Here is a 17,040-nt window from a genome sequence, read left to right on the forward strand (position 1 = left end):
TTCTCTCTCTGTGTAACCATGATCAGTAGGATTTAAATGTTACAGAACACTTTCTCTCTGTGTAACCATGATCAGTAGGATTTAAATGTTACAGAACACTTCTCTCTGTGTAACCATGATCAGTAGGATTTAAATTTAAATGTTACAGAACACTTCTCTCTCTGTGTAACCATGATCAGTAGGATTTAAATGTTACAGAACACTTCTCTCTCTGTGTAACCATGATCAGTAGGATTTAAATGTTACAGAACACTTCTCTCTCTGTGTAACCATGATCAGTAGGATTTAAATGTTACAGAACACTTCTCTCTCTGTGTAACCATGATCAGTAGGATTTAAATGTTACAGAACACTTCTCTCTGTGTAACCATGATCAGTAGGATTTAAATGTTACAGAACATGTTTCTCTCTCTGTGTAACCATGATCAGTAGGATTTAAATGTTACAGAACACTTCTCTCTCTGTGTAACCATGATCAGTAGGATTTAAATGTTACAGAACACTTCTCTCTGTGTAACCATGATCAGTAGGATTTAAATTTACAGAAACTTCTCTCTGTGTTAGGATTTAAATGTTACAGAACACTTCTCTCTGTGTAACCATGATCAGTAGGATTTAAATGTTACAGAACACTTCTCTCTGTGTAACCATGATCAGTAGGATTTAAATGTTACAGAACACTTCTCTCTCTGTGTAACCATGATCAGTAGGATTTAAATGTTACAGAACACTTCTCTCTCTGTGTAACCATGATCAGTAGGATTTAAATGTTACAGAACACTTCTCTCTCTGTGTAACCATGATCAGTAGGATTTAAATGTTACAGAACACTTCTCTCTCTGTGTAACCATGATCAGTAGGATTTAAATGTTACAGAACACTTCTCTCTCTGTGTAACCATGATCAGTAGGATTTAAATGTTACAGAACACTTCTCTCTCTGTGTAACCATGATCAGTAGGATTTAAATGTTACAGAACACTCTCTCTGTGTAACCATGATCAGTAGGATTTAAATGTTACAGAACACTTTCTCTCTGTGTAACCATGATCAGTAGGATTTAAATGTTACAGAACACTTCTCTCTCTGTGTAACCATGATCAGTAGGATTTAAATGTTACAGAACACTTCTCTCTGTGTAACCATGATCAGTAGGATTTAAATGTTACAGAACACTTCTCTCTGTGTAACCATGATCAGTAGGATTTAAATGTTACAGAACACTTCTCTCTCTGTGTAACCATGATCAGTAGGATTTAAATGTTACAGAACACTTCTCTCTCTGTGTAACCATGATCAGTAGGATTTAAATGTTACAGAACACTTCTCTCTCTGTGTAACCATGATCAGTAGGATTTAAATGTTACAGAACACTTCTCTCTCTGTGTAACCATGATCAGTAGGATTTAAATGTTACAGAACACTTCTCTCTGTGTAACCATGATCAGTAGGATTTAAATGTTACAGAACACTTCTCTCTCTGTGTAACCATGATCAGTAGGATTTAAATGTTACAGAACACTTTCTCTCTGTGTAACCATGATCAGTCAGTAGGATTTAAATGTTACAGAACACTTCTCTCTGTGTAACCATGATCAGTAGGATTTAAATGTTACAGAACACTTCTCTCTCTGTGTAACCATGATCAGTAGGATTTAAATGTTACAGAACACTTCTCTCTCTGTGTAACCATGATCAGTAGGATTTAAATGTTACAGAACACTTCACTTCTCTCTGTGTAACCATGATCAGTAGGATTTAAATGTTACAGAACACTTCTCTCTGTGTAACCATGATCAGTAGGATTTAAATGTTACAGAACACTTCTCTGTAACCATGATCTGATTTAAATGTTACAGAACACCATGATCAGTAGGATTTAAATGTTACAGAACACTTCTCTCTCTGTGTAACCATGATCAGTAGGATTTAAATGTTACAGAACACTTCTCTCTGTGTAACCATGATCAGTAGGATTTAAATGTTACAGAACACTTCTCTCTGTGTAACCATGATCAGTAGGATTTAAATGTTACAGAACACTTCTCTCTCTGTGTAACCATGATCAGTAGGATTTAAATGTTACAGAACACTTCTCTCTGTGTAACCATGATCAGTAGGATTTAAATGTTACAGAACACTTCTCTCATGATCTGATTTAAATGTAACCATGATCAGTAGGATTTAAATGTTACAGAACACTTCTCTCTCTGTGTAACCATGATCAGTAGGATTTAAATGTTACAGAACACTTCTCTCTCTGTGTAACCATGATCAGTAGGATTTAAATGTTACAGAACACTTCTCTCTCTGTGTAACCATGATCAGTAGGATTTAAATGTTACAGAACACTTCTCTCTCTAGGATTTAAATGTTACAGAACAACCATGATCAGTAGGATTTAAATGTTACAGAACACTTCTCTCTCTGTGTAACCATGATCAGTAGGATTTAAATGTTACAGAACACTTCTCTCTCTGTGTCACCATGATCAGTAGGATTTAAATGTTACAGAACACTTCTCTCTCTGTGTCACCATGATCAGTAGGATTTAAATGTTACAGAACACTTCTCTCTGTGTAACCATGATCAGTAGGATTTAAATGTTACAGAACACTTCTCTCTCTGTGTAACCATGATCAGTAGGATTTAAATGTTACAGAACACTTCTCTCTCTGTGTAACCATGATCAGTAGGATTTAAATGTTACAGAACACTTCTCTCTCTGTGTAACCATGATCAGTAGGATTTAAATGTTACAGAACACTTTCTCTCTGTGTAACCATGATCAGTAGGATTTAAATGTTACAGAACACTTCTCTCTGTGTAACCATGATCAGTAGGATTTAAATGTTACAGAACACTTCTCTCTCTGTGTAACCATGATCAGTAGGATTTAAATGTTACAGAACACTTCTCTCTCTGTGTAACCATGATCAGTAGGATTTAAATGTTACAGAACACTCTCTCTCTGTGATTTAAATGTTACACCATGATCAGTAGGATTTAAATGTTACAGAACACTTCTCTCTCTGTGTAACCATGATCAGTAGGATTTAAATGTTACAGAACACTTTCTCTCTGTGTAACCATGATCAGTAGGATTTAAATGTTACAGAACACTTCTCTCTGTGTAACCATGATCAGTAGGATTTAAATGTTACAGAACACTTCTCTCTCTGTGTTACAGAACACTTCTCAGTAGGATTTAAATGTTACAGAACACTTCTCTCCATGACCATGTAGGATTTAAATGTTACAGAACACTTCTCTCTCTGTGTAACCATGATCAGTAGGATTTAAATGTTACAGAACACTTCTCTCTCTGTGTAACCATGATCAGTAGGATTTAAATGTTACAGAACACTTCTCTCTGTGTAACCATGATCAGTAGGATTTAAATGTTACAGAACACTTCTCTCTGTGTAACCATGATCAGTAGGATTTAAATGTTACAGAACACTTCTCTCTGTGTAACCATGATCAGTAGGATTTAAATGTTACAGAACACTTCTCTCTGTGTAACCATGATCAGTAGGATTTAAATGTTACAGAACACTTCTCTCTCTGTGTAACCATGATCAGTAGGATTTAAATGTTACAGAACACTTCTCTCTGTGTGTCTCCATGATCAGTAGGATTTAAATGTTACAGAACACTTCTCTCTGTGTAACCATGATCAGTAGGATTTAAATGTTACAGAACACTTCTCTCTGTGTAACCATGATCAGTAGGATTTAAATGTTACAGAACACTTTCTCTCTGTGTAACCATGATCAGTAGGATTTTTACAGAAATGTTATCAGTAGGATTTAAATGTTACAGAACACTTCTCTCTCTGTGTAACCATGATCAGTAGGATTTAAATGTTACAGAACACTCTCTCTCTGTGTAACCATGATCAGTAGGATTTAAATGTTACAGAACACTTCTCTCTGTGTAACCATGATCAGTAGGATTTAAATGTTACAGAACACTTCTCTCTGTGTAACCATGATCAGTAGGATTTAAATGTTACAGAACACTTCTCTCTCTGTGTAACCATGATCAGTAGGATTTAAATGTTACAGAACACTTCTCTCTGTGTGTCTCCATGATCAGTAGGATTTAAATGTTACAGAACACTTCTCTCTGTGTAACCATGATCAGTAGGATTTAAATGTTACAGAACACTTCTCTCTGTGTAACCATGATCAGTAGGATTTAAATGTTACAGAACACTTCTCTCTCTGTGTAACCATGATCAGTAGGATTTAAATGTTACAGAACACTTCTCTCTGTGTAACCATGATCAGTAGGATTTAAATGTTACAGAACACTTCTCTCTCTGTGTAACCATGATCAGTAGGATTTAAATGTTACAGAACACTTCTCTCTGTGTAACCATGATCAGTAGGATTTAAATGTTACAGAACACTTCTCTCTGTGTAACCATGATCAGTAGGATTTAAATGTTACAGAACACTTCTCTCTCTGTGTAACCATGATCAGTAGGATTTAAATGTTACAGAACACTTCTCTCTCTGTGTTAACCATGATCAGTAGGATTTAAATGTTACAGAACACTCTCTCTGTGTAACCATGATCAGTAGGATTTAAATGTTACAGAACACTTCTCTCTGTGTAACCATGATCAGTAGGATTTAAATGTTACAGAACACTTCTCTCTCTGTGTAACCATGATCAGTAGGATTTAAATGTTACAGAACACTTCTCTCTCTGTGTAACCATGATCAGTAGGATTTAAATGTTACAGAACACTTCTCTCTCTGTGTAACCATGATCAGTAGGATTTAAATGTTACAGAACACTTCTCTCTCTGTGTAACCATGATCAGTAGGATTTAAATGTTACAGAACACTTCTCTCTGTGTAACCATGATCAGTAGGATTTAAATGTTACAGAACACTTCTCTCTGTGTAACCATGATCAGTAGGATTTAAATGTTACAGAACACTTCTCTCTCTGTGTAACCATGATCAGTAGGATTTAAATGTTACAGAACACTTCTCTCTGTGTGTCTCCATGATCAGTAGGATTTAAATGTTACAGAACACTTCTCTCTCTGTGTAACCATGATCAGTAGGATTTAAATGTTACAGAACACTTCTCTCTGTGTAACCATGATCAGTAGGATTTAAATGTTACAGAACACTTCTCTCTCTGTGTAACCATGATCAGTAGGATTTAAATGTTACAGAACACTTCTCTCTGTGTAACCATGATCAGTAGGATTTAAATGTTACAGAACACTTCTCTCTGTGTAACCATGATCAGTAGGATTTAAATGTTACAGAACACTTCTCTCTCTGTGTAACCATGATCAGTAGGATTTAAATGTTACAGAACACTTCTCTCTTCAGTAGGATTTAAATGTTCTCTCTGTGTAACCATGATCAGTAAGATTTAAATGTTACAGAACACTTCTCTCTGTGTAACCATGATCAGTAAGATTTAAATGTTACAGAACACTTCTCTCTGTGTAACCATGATCAGTAAGATTTAAATGTTAAAGAACACTTCTCTCTCTGTGTAACCATGATCAGTAGGATTTAAATGTTACAGAACACTTCTCTCTCTGTGTAACCATGATCAGTAGGATTTAAATGTTACAGAACACTTCTCTCTCTGTGTAACCATGATCAGTAGGATTTAAATGTTACAGAACACTTCTCTCTCTGTGTAACCATGATCAGTAGGATTTAAATGTTACAGAACACTTCTCTCTCTGTGTAACCATGATCAGTAGGATTTAAATGTTACAGAACACTTCTCTCTGTGTGTCTCCATGATCAGTAGGATTTAAATGTTACAGAACACTTCTCTCTCTGTGTAACCATGATCAGTAGGATTTAAATGTTACAGAACACTTCTCTCTCTGTGTAACCATGATCAGTAGGATTTAAATGTTACAGATTTAAAACACTTCTCTCTCTGTGTAACCATGATCAGTAGGATTTAAATGTTACAGAACACTTATCTCTGTGTGTCTCCATGATCAGTAGGATTTAAATGTTACAGAACACTTCTCTCTGTGTAACCATGATCAGTAGGATTTAAATGTTACAGAACACTTCTCTCTGTGTAACCATGATCAGTAGGATTTAAATGTTACAGAACACTTCTCTCTCTGTGTAACCATGATCAGTAGGATTTAAATGTTACAGAACACTTCTCTCTGTGTAACCATGATCAGTAGGATTTAAATGTTACAGAACACTTCTCTCTGTGTAACCATGATCAGTAGGATTTAAATGTTACAGAACACTTCTCTCTGTGTAACCATGATCAGTAGGATTTAAATGTTACAGAACACTTCTCTCTCTGTGTAACCATGATCAGTAGGATTTAAACCATGATCAGTAGGATTTAAATGTTACAGAACACTTCTCTCTCTGTGTAACCATGATCAGTAGGATTTAAATGTTACAGAACACTTCTCTCTCTGTGTAACCATGATCAGTAGGATTTAAATGTTCTCTCTCTGTAGGATTTAACAGAACACTTCTCTCTCTGTGATCAGTAGGATTTAAATGTTACAGAACACTTCTCTCTCTGTGTAACCATGATCAGTAGGATTTAAATGTTACAGAACACTTCTCTCTGTGTAACCATGATCAGTAGGATTTAAATGTTACAGAACACTTCTCTCTCTGTGTAACCATGATCAGTAGGATTTAAATGTTACAGAACACTTCTCTCTCTGTGTAACCATGATCAGTAGGATTTAAATGTTACAGAACACTTCTCTCTGTGTAACCATGATCAGTAGGATTTAAATGTTACAGAACACTTCTCTCTGTGTAACCATGATCAGTAGGATTTAAATGTTACAGAACACTTCTCCCTCTGTGTAACCATGATCAGTAGGATTTAAATGTTACAGAACACTTCTCTCTCTCTCTGTGTTACCATTATCAGTAGGATTTAAATGTTACAGAACACTTCTCCATGATCAGTAGGATTTAAATGTTACAGAACACTTCTCCATGATCAGTAGGATTTAAATGTTACAGAACACTTCTCTCTCTGTGTAACCATGATCAGTAGGATTTAAATGTTACAGAACACTTCTCTCTGTGTAACTATGATCAGTAGGATTTAAATGTTACAGAACACTTCTCTCTCTGTGTAACCATGATCAGTAGGATTTAAATGTTACAGAACACTTCTCTCTCTGTGTAACCATGATCATGAGGATTTAAATGTTAAAGAGCACTTCTCTCTCTGTGTAACCATGATCAGTAGGATTTAAATGTTACAGAACACTTCTCTCTCTGTGTAACCATGATCAGTAGGATTTAAATGTTACAGAACACTTCTCTCTCTGTGTAACCATGATCAGTAGGATTTAAATGTTACAGAACACTTACAGAACACTTCTCTGTGTAACCATGATCAGTAGGATTTAAATGTTACAGAACACTTCTCTCTGTGTAACCATGATCAGTAGGATTTAAATGTTACAGAACACTTCTCTCTGTGTAACCATGATCAGTAGGATTTAAATGTTACAGAACACTTCTCTTCTGTGTCTCTGTGTAACCATGATCAGTAGGATTTAAATGTTACAGAACACTTCTCTCTGTGTAACCATGATCAGTAGGATTTAAATGTTACAGAACACTTCTCTCTCTGTGTAACCATGATCAGTAGGATTTAAATGTTACAGAACACTTCTCTCTCTGTGTAACCATGATCAGTAGGATTTAAAACAGTTATGATCAGTTACAGAACACTTCTCTCTCTGTGTAACCATGATCAGTAGGATTTAAATGTTACAGAACACTTCTCTCTGTGTAACCATGATCAGTAGGATTTAAATGTTACAGAACACTTCTCTCTGTGTAACCATGATCAGTAGGATTTAAATGTTACAGAACACTTCTCTCTCTGTGTAACCATGATCAGTAGGATTTAAATGTTACAGAACACTTCTCTCTCTGTGTAACCATGATCAGTAGGATTTAAATGTTACAGAACACTTCTCTCTCTGTGTAACCATGATCAGTAGGATTTAAATGTTACAGAACACTTCTCTCTCTGTGTAACCATGATCAGTAGGATTTAAATGTTACAGAACACTTCTCTCTCTGTGTAACCATGATCAGTAGGATTTAAATGTTACAGAACACTTCTCTCTGTGTAACCATGATCAGTAGGATTTAAATGTTACAGAACACTTCTCTCTCTGTGTAACCATGATCAGTAGGATTTAAATGTTACAGAACACTTCTCTCTGTGTAACCATGATCAGTAGGATTTAAATGTTACAGAACACTTCTCTCTCTGTGTAACCATGATCAGTAGGATTTAAATGTTACAGAACACTTCTCTCTGTGTAACCATGATCAGTAGGATTTAAATGTTACAGAACACTTCTCTCTGTGTAACCATGATCAGTAGGATTTAAATGTTACAGAACACTTCTCTCTGTGTAACCATGATCAGTAGGATTTAAATGTTACAGAACACTTCTCTCTCTGTGTAACCATGATCAGTAGGATTTAAATGTTACAGAACACTCAGTAGGATTTAAATGTTCTCTCTGTGTAACCATGATCAGTAGGATTTAAATGTTACAGAACACTTCTCTCTGTGTAACCATGATCAGTAGGATTTAAATGTTACAGAACACTTCTCTCTCTGTGTAACCATGATCAGTAGGATTTAAATGTTACAGAACACTTCTCTCTCTGTGTAACCATGATCAGTAGGATTTAAATGTTACAGAACACTTTCTCTCTGTGTAACCATGATCAGTAGGATTTAAATGTTACAGAACACTTCTCTCTCTGTGTAACCATGATCAGTAGGATTTAAATGTTACAGAACACTTCAGTAGGATTTAAATGTTCTCTGTGTAACCATGATCAGTAGGATTTAAATGTTACAGAACACTTCTCTCTCTGTGTAACCATGATCAGTAGGATTTAAATGTTACAGAACACTTCTCTCTCTGTGTAACCATGATCAGTAGGATTTAAATGTTACAGAACACTCTCTCTCTGTGTAACCATGATCAGTAGGATTTAAATGTTACAGAACACTCTCTCTGTGTAACCATGATCAGTAGGATTTAAATGTTACAGAACACTTCTCTCTCTGTGTAACCATGATCAGTAGGATTTAAATGTTACAGAACACTTCTCTCTCTGTGTAACCATGATCAGTAGGATTTAAATGTTACAGAACACTTCTCTCTGTGTAACCATGATCAGTAGGATTTAAATGTTTAAATGTTATCAGAACAGAACACTTCTCTCTGTGTAACCATGATCAGTAGGATTTAAATGTTACAGAACACTTCTCTCTCTGTGTAACCATGATCAGTAGGATTTAAATGTTACAGAACACTTCTCTCTGTGTAACCATGATCAGTAGGATTTAAATGTTACAGAACACTTCTCTCTCTGTGTAACCATGATCAGATTTAAAGGATTTAAATGTTACAGAACACTTCTCTCTCTGTGTAACCATGATCAGTAGGATTTAAATGTTACAGAACACTTCTCTCTCTGTGTAACCATGATCAGTAGGATTTAAATGTTACAGAACACTTTCTCTCTGTGTAACCATGATCAGTAGGATTTAAATGTTACAGAACACTTCTCTCTCTGTGTAACCATGATCAGTAGGATTTAAATGTTACAGAACACTTCTCTCTGTGTAACCATGATCAGTAGGATTTAAATGTTACAGAACACTTCTCTCTGTGTGTCAGTAGGACCAGAACACTTCTCTCTCTGTGTCAGTAGGATTTAAATGTTACAGAACACTTCTCTCTGTGTAACCATGATCAGTAGGATTTAAATGTTACAGAACACTTCTCTCTGTGTAACCATGATCAGTAGGATTTAAATGTTACAGAACACTTCTCTCTCTGTGTAACCATGATCAGTAGGATTTAAATGTTACAGAACACTTCTCTCTGTGTAACCATGATCAGTAGGATTTAAATGTTACAGAACACTTCTCTCTGTGTAACCATGATCAGTAGGATTTAAATGTTACAGAACACTTCTCTCTCTGTGTAACCATGATCAGTAGGATTTAAATGTTACAGAACACTTCTCTCTGTGTGTCTCCATGATCAGTAGGATTTAAATGTTACAGAACACTTCTCTCTCTGTGTAACCATGATCAGTAGGATTTAAATGTTACAGAACACTTCTCTCTCTGTGTAACCATGATCAGTAGGATTTAAATGTTACAGAACACTTCTCTCTCTGTGTAACCATGATCAGTAGGATTTAAATGTTACAGAACACTTCTCTCTCTGTGTAACCATGATCAGTAGGATTTAAATGTTACAGAACACTTCTCTCTGTGTAACCATGATCAGTAGGATTTAAATGTTACAGTGTGTCTCCATGATCAGTAGGATTTAAATGTTACAGAACACTTCTCTCTGTGTAACCATGATCAGTAGGATTTAAATGTTACAGAACACTTCTCTCTGTGTAACCATGATCAGTAGGATTTAAATGTTACAGAACACTTCTCTCTGTGTAACCATGATCAGTAGGATTTAAATGTTACAGAACACTTCTCTCTGTGTGTCTCCATGATCAGTAGGATTTAAATGTTACAGAACACTTCTCTCTGTGTGTCTCCATGATCAGTAGGATTTAAATGTTACAGAACACTTCTCTCTCGTGTAACCATGATCAGTAGGATTTAAAACCATGATCAGTAGGATTTAAATGTTACAGAACACTTCTCTCTCTGTGTAACCATGATCAGTAGGATTTAAATGTTACAGAACACTTCTCTCTCTGTGTAACCATGATCAGTAGGATTTAAATGTTACAGAACACTTCTCTCTCTGTGTAACCATGATCAGTAGGATTTAAATGTTACAGAACACTTCTCTCTGTGTGTCTCCATGATCAGTAGGATTTAAATGTTACAGAACACTTCTCTCTCTGTGTAACCATGATCAGTAGGATTTAAATGTTACAGAACACTTCTCTCTGTGTGTCACCATGATCAGTAGGATTTTTAGAAGAATAGAAAAACATCATCAACAGACTTTTGTGAAACTTTTTCAACTATGTTTTTGGAATTACTTGTAAAGAAAATGTAATGTAAATATGTAAATATATGTGTTTGACAATGATGAGAAATGTGTACATTTCCCTTCATTTGCCAAAGTGATTATTTCTGTTAAACTGGATAAACTTGTTACAGATGAAAACCAACACATTTTAGCATTGTTAGCCCTAGGTCCTAATGTTGAAATACACACATTTAACATTTAACATTTAAGTAATTTAGCAGACGCTCTTATCCAGAGCGACTTACAAATTGGTGCATTCACCTTATGACATCACAACATATCGACCTGAATATTAGCAGTGTTAGCCCTAGGTCCTAATGTTGAAATACACAACATATCGACCTGAATATTAGCAGTGTTAGCCCTAGGTCCTAATGTTGAAATACACAACATATCGACCTGAATATTAGCAGTGTTAGCCCTAGGTCCTAATGTTGAAATACACAACATATCGACCTGAATATTAGCAGTGTTAGCCCTAGGTCCTAATGTTGAAATACACAACATATCGACCTGAATATTAGCAGTGTTAGCCCTAGGTCCTAATGTTGAAATACACAACATATCTACCTGAATATTAGCAGTGTTAGCCCTAGGTCCTAATGTTGAAATACACAACATATCTACCTGAATATTAGCAGTGTTAGCCCTAGGTCCTAATGTTGAAATACACAACATATCTACCTGAATATTAGCAGTGTTAGCCCTAGGTCCTAATGTTGAAATACACAACATATCTACCTGAATATTAGCAGTGTTAGCCCTAGGTCCTAATGTTGAAATACACAACATATCTACCTGAATATTAGCAGCTTTAAATGATCAATGATCATTTTGTATAATCTTTTGTCCCATGACTGACATACACATAACCTTGGTTCAGTACCTATAGTATCTACAGAACGTATTAAACCCCTTGACCTATTCCACATGTTGTTGTATTACAGCCTGAATTCACAATGGATTAAACAGATATCTTTTATAATAATGACAAATTGAAAACATGTTTTTAGAAATGTTCACAGCTTTATTGAAAATGAAATACAGAAGTATATATTTTAGATAAGTATCCAAACCCTTTCGGCAGTGATTACAGCTGTACGTCTTTCTGGGGAAGTCTCTAAGAGCTTTGCAAACCTGGATTGTACAATATTTCCACATTATTCTTTTAAATTCTTCAAGCTCTGTCATGTTGGTTATTGATCATTGCTATACAGCCATTTTCAAGTCTTGTCATACATTTAAAGACGATTTAAGTCAAAACTGTAAGTACGCCACTCAGGAACATTCAATGTCATCTTGGTAAGCAACTCCACTGTATATTTGGCCCTGTGTTTTAGGTTATTGTCCTGCTGAAAGGTTAATTTGAAAATATGAAGAGTGGTACGCAGTGATGTGTTGTGTGGGATTTGCCGCAAACATAACGCTTAGTATTTCTTGACATAACGTTATTTTCTTTGTCACATTTTTTGCAGTTTTACTTTCGTGCCTTATTGGAAACAGGATGCATGTTTTTGAATATGTTTTATTCTGTAGAGGCTTCCTTCTTTTCACACTGTCATTTAGGTTAGTATTGTGGAGTAACTCCACCGTTCATTTCCTCCTACCACAGCATTAAACGCTAACTACAGTATTTTAAAGTCATCATTGGAAGTGAGCGGTTTCCTTCCTCCCCGGCAACTGAGTTAGGAAGGACCCCTTTATTTGTAGTGACTGGGTGTGTTGACACAACATCCATAGTGTAATTCATATCTTCACCATGCTCAAAGGGATACTCAATGTTTGCTTTATTTTATTTTTACCCATCTACCAACAGGTCACCTTCTTTGCAAGGCATGGGAAAACCTCCCTGGTCTCTGTGGTTAAATCTGTATTTGAAATTCACTGCTCTGTCACACCCTGATCTGTTTCACCTGTCCTCGCTATTGTTATTGTTATTATTATTATTATTCCCGTTCTCTTGCCTTTGTTATTCTCCTTTTTCTAGTCCTCCCGGGTTTTGAACCTTGCTTGTTCTGGACTCTGTACCCGCCTGCTTGACCATTCTGCCTGCCTTGACCACGAGCCTGTCTGCCACTCTGTACCTCCTGGACTCTGATCTGGTTTTGACCTTATGCCTGGCCACGACCATTCTCTTGCCTACTCCTTTTGGATGAATAAACATTGTACGACTCCAACCATCTGTCTCCTGTGTCTGCATTTGGGTCTCACCTTGTGCCTTGATAACTTGACTGAGGGACCTTACAGATAATTGTATGTGTGGGGTACAGAGATGAGGTAGCCATTAAACAGTATTATTGCACACAGTGATTCCATGCAACTTATGTGAGTTCAGCATGTTTCTGCTCCTGACCTTATCTAGGCATAACAAAGGGAGGTGAATACTTATTGACTCAAGACATTTCAGCTTTTCATTGTTTATTCATTGTTAATGTCGAAACATAATTCCACTTTGACATGATGGGGTGTGAAGGTCAGCGACAAAACATCTCGTTTTATTTTCAGGCTGTAACACAACAACATGTGGAAAACGTGGAGGGGTGTGAATACTTTCTGAAGGCGCTGTACATCCTGATGTTTATAGTTCTATTTAGCTTAGACCACTGGAATATTGTGAGCAGCGAGTGGTTTTGATGTGGACATCATCATTGACCTGCATGCTAAGTTAATCTGTAGCTCAAATATCAACCTGCTACTGTGTGTGAACTTCCTGTGGTCTTTGGCTGGTTCAGCACCACATTCTAACACTAATTATATGCACAGCAGGCCTGACTGTTTCATCACAGGCCCTGGGAAAATAAAGCCAGCTAATCTTGTGTGCACACAAAGCTCTGACCTGCCTGAGAGAGAGGGGAGGGGGAGAGAGGAGGGAGAGAGAGAAAGTGAGAAAGCTCTAGCAAGGGAGAGAAAGAGAGAAAGGGGGAGAGAGAGAGTGAAAAAGTAAGGGAGAGAGATGGGGGATAGTTTATTTCACTTTTGTTTATTATCTTGCTTGCTGACTTGCTTTAGCAATGTTAACATAAACTCAAAGAAACGTCCTCTCACTGTCAACTGCGTTAATTTTCAGCAAACTTAACGTGTAAATATTTGTATTGACATAAGATTCAACAACCGAGACATAAACTGAACAAGTTCCACAGACATGTGACTAACATACATTGAATAATGTGTCCCTGAACAAAGAGGGGGGTCAAAATCAAAAGTAACAGTCAGTATCTGGTGTGGCCACCAGCTGCATTAAGTACTGCAGTGCATCTCCTCCTTATGGACAGCACAGATGTTCCAGTTCTTGCTGTGAGATGTTACCCCACTCTTCCACCAAGGCACCTGCAAGTTCCCAGACATTTCTGGGGGGAATGGCCCCAGCCCTCACCCTCCAATCCAACAGGTCCCAGATGTGCTCAATGGGATTGAGATCTGGGCTCTTCGCTGGCCATGGCAGAACACTGACATTCCTGTCTTTCAGGAAATCACACACAGAACAAGCAGTATGGCTGGTGGCATTCTCATGCTGGAGGGTCATGTCAGGATGAGCCTGCAGGAAGGGAACCACATGAGGGGGTAGGATGTCTTCCTTGTAACGCACAGCGTTGAGATTGCCTAGAATGACAACAAGCTTAGTCAGATGATGCTGTGACACACCGCCCCAGACCATGACGGACCCTTCACCTCCAAATCGATCCCGATCCAGAGTACAGGCCTCGGTGTAACGCTCATTCCTTCGTCGATAAACGCGAATCACCCCTGGTATGAAAAAAACACGACTTGTCAGTGAAGAGCACTTTTTGCCAGTCCTGTCTGGTCCAGCGACAGTGGGTTTGTGCCCATTGGCAACGTTGTTGCCGGTAATGCCTGGTGAGGACCTGCCTTACAACAGGCCTACAAGCCCTCAGTCCAGCCTCTCTCAGCTTATTGCGGACAGTCTGAGCACTGATGGAGGGATTGTGCGCTCCTGGTGTAACTAGGGCAGTTGTTGCTATCCTGTACCTGTCCCGCAAGTGTGATGTTCGGATGTACTGATCCTGTGCAGGTTTTGTTACACGTGGTCTGTCACTGCGACGACGATCAGCTGTCCCTCCTGTCTCTCTGTAGCTCTGTCTTAAGCGTCTCACAGTACAGACATTGCAATGTATTGCCCTGGCCACATCTGCAGTCCTCATGCCACCTTGCAGCATGCCTAAGGCACATTCACGCAGATGAGCAGGGACCCTGGGCATCTTTCTTTTGGTGTTTTTCAGAGTCAGTAGAAAGGCCTCTTTAGTGTCCTAGTTTTCATAACTGTGACCTTAATTGCCTACCGTCTGTACGCTGTTAGTGTCTTAACGACCGTTCCACAGGTGCATGTTCATGAACTGTTTACAGTTCAGTGAGCAAGCATTGGAAACAGTGTTTACCCCCTTCACAATGAAGATCTGTGAAGTTATTTAGATTTTTACGAATTATCTTTGAAAGAAAGGGTCCTGAAAAAGGGACGTTTATTTTTTTGCTGAGTATATGTTTCCCACGCCAATAAAGCCCTTGAATTGAATTGAGATAGAGAGAGGGGGGGGGAGTGAGAGAGAGAGAGAAAAATAGAGAGAGAGTGAGAGGAGGGGGGAGTGAGAGAGAGAGAAAAATAGAGGGAGAGTGAGGGGAGGGGGAGATAAAGTGGTGGTCACCAACCCTGGACCTGGAGAGCTACAGGGGTGCAGGCTTTTGTTCCAGACTAGCTTTAACACATCTGACTCAACTATAGGTATAGTCCTGCTGTTTGCCTCAACCTCTGATCGCTGTATTCATTATCTGTGGGTAACTTTGTTGATGATGATCCTTGTCATAGGGAACTATCCTGGAAGAGATTCAACTTAAGACTTATGTTAGTTACTATGCTGAGTTCTAAATATCAATGAACACCATATATTCATTGAATTACATCTCCTGTGGGGCGTGCAGAGACAGAGCCTGTGTTTCTGCTTGACCGCTCCGTGATAGAATGTCTTCTCTTTCTAAATATGGTTTGATACAGGCAGGAACCCACATGATGAGCCCTGGTAAATAATGCATGGATCTTAAAGCGTTTCACCCTATCAGTTCCACCCCTCACCTCGTCCCAGCTCAGTCCTGCCCCTCGCCCCGCCCCACCCCCCTGCACTCTCGCCCTACCCCCATTACTCCTGGCTGCCACTCAGTCACAGCTGACCCACTTTAATTAAGGCACTCTGCTCTATGTTAGCAAGCATCCTATCATTCCTCCTCTTTCCTTATCTCACTTCCTTTCATCCTCTATCTCTTGTCTTTCTGTACCTCTTCCTCCAGTCTTCCCCTGTCCCCAGCCCTCCTCCCTCCTCCTCTTCCTCTCTCCTCCTCTTCCTCTGTCCTCTGCCCTCCTCTCTCTTCCTGACTTCCTCTGTCCTCAGCCCTCCTCCCTCCTCCTCTTCCTCTCTCCTCCTCTTCCTCTGTCCTCTGCCCTCCTCTCTCCTCCTGTCTTTCTCTGTCCTCAGCCCTCCTCCCTCCTCCTCTTCCTCTCTCCTCCTCTTCCTCTGTCCTCTGCCCTCCTCTCTCTTCCTGACTTCCTCTGTCCTCAGCCCTCCTCCCTCCTCCTCTTCCTCTCTCCTCCTCTTACTCTGTCCTCAGCCATCCTCTCTCTTCCTGACTTACTCTGTCATCTGCCCTCCTCTCTCCTCCTCTTCCTCTGTGCTCTGCCCTCCTCTCTCCTCCTGTCTTCCTCTGCCCTCCTCTTTCTTTCTGTCTTCATCTGCCCTCCTCCCTCCTATATTTCTGTGCTCTGCCCTCCACTCTTCTCCTGTCTTCCTGTGCCCTCTGCCCTCCACTCTTCTCCTGTCTTCCTGTGCCCTCTGCCCTCCTCTTTCTTTCTGTCTTCATCTGCCCTCCTCTCTCCTCCTCTCCCTCTGTCCTCTGCCCTCCTCTCTCCTCCTGTTCCTCCTCTGTTCTCCCATCCCTTCTCCAAATGTCCCTCTTTTTCTGTGCTCTGCCCTCCAC

Source organism: Oncorhynchus keta, chromosome 24 (assembly GCF_023373465.1).
Source record: "Oncorhynchus keta strain PuntledgeMale-10-30-2019 chromosome 24, Oket_V2, whole genome shotgun sequence".
Taxonomy (NCBI): Eukaryota; Metazoa; Chordata; class Actinopteri; order Salmoniformes; family Salmonidae; genus Oncorhynchus; species Oncorhynchus keta.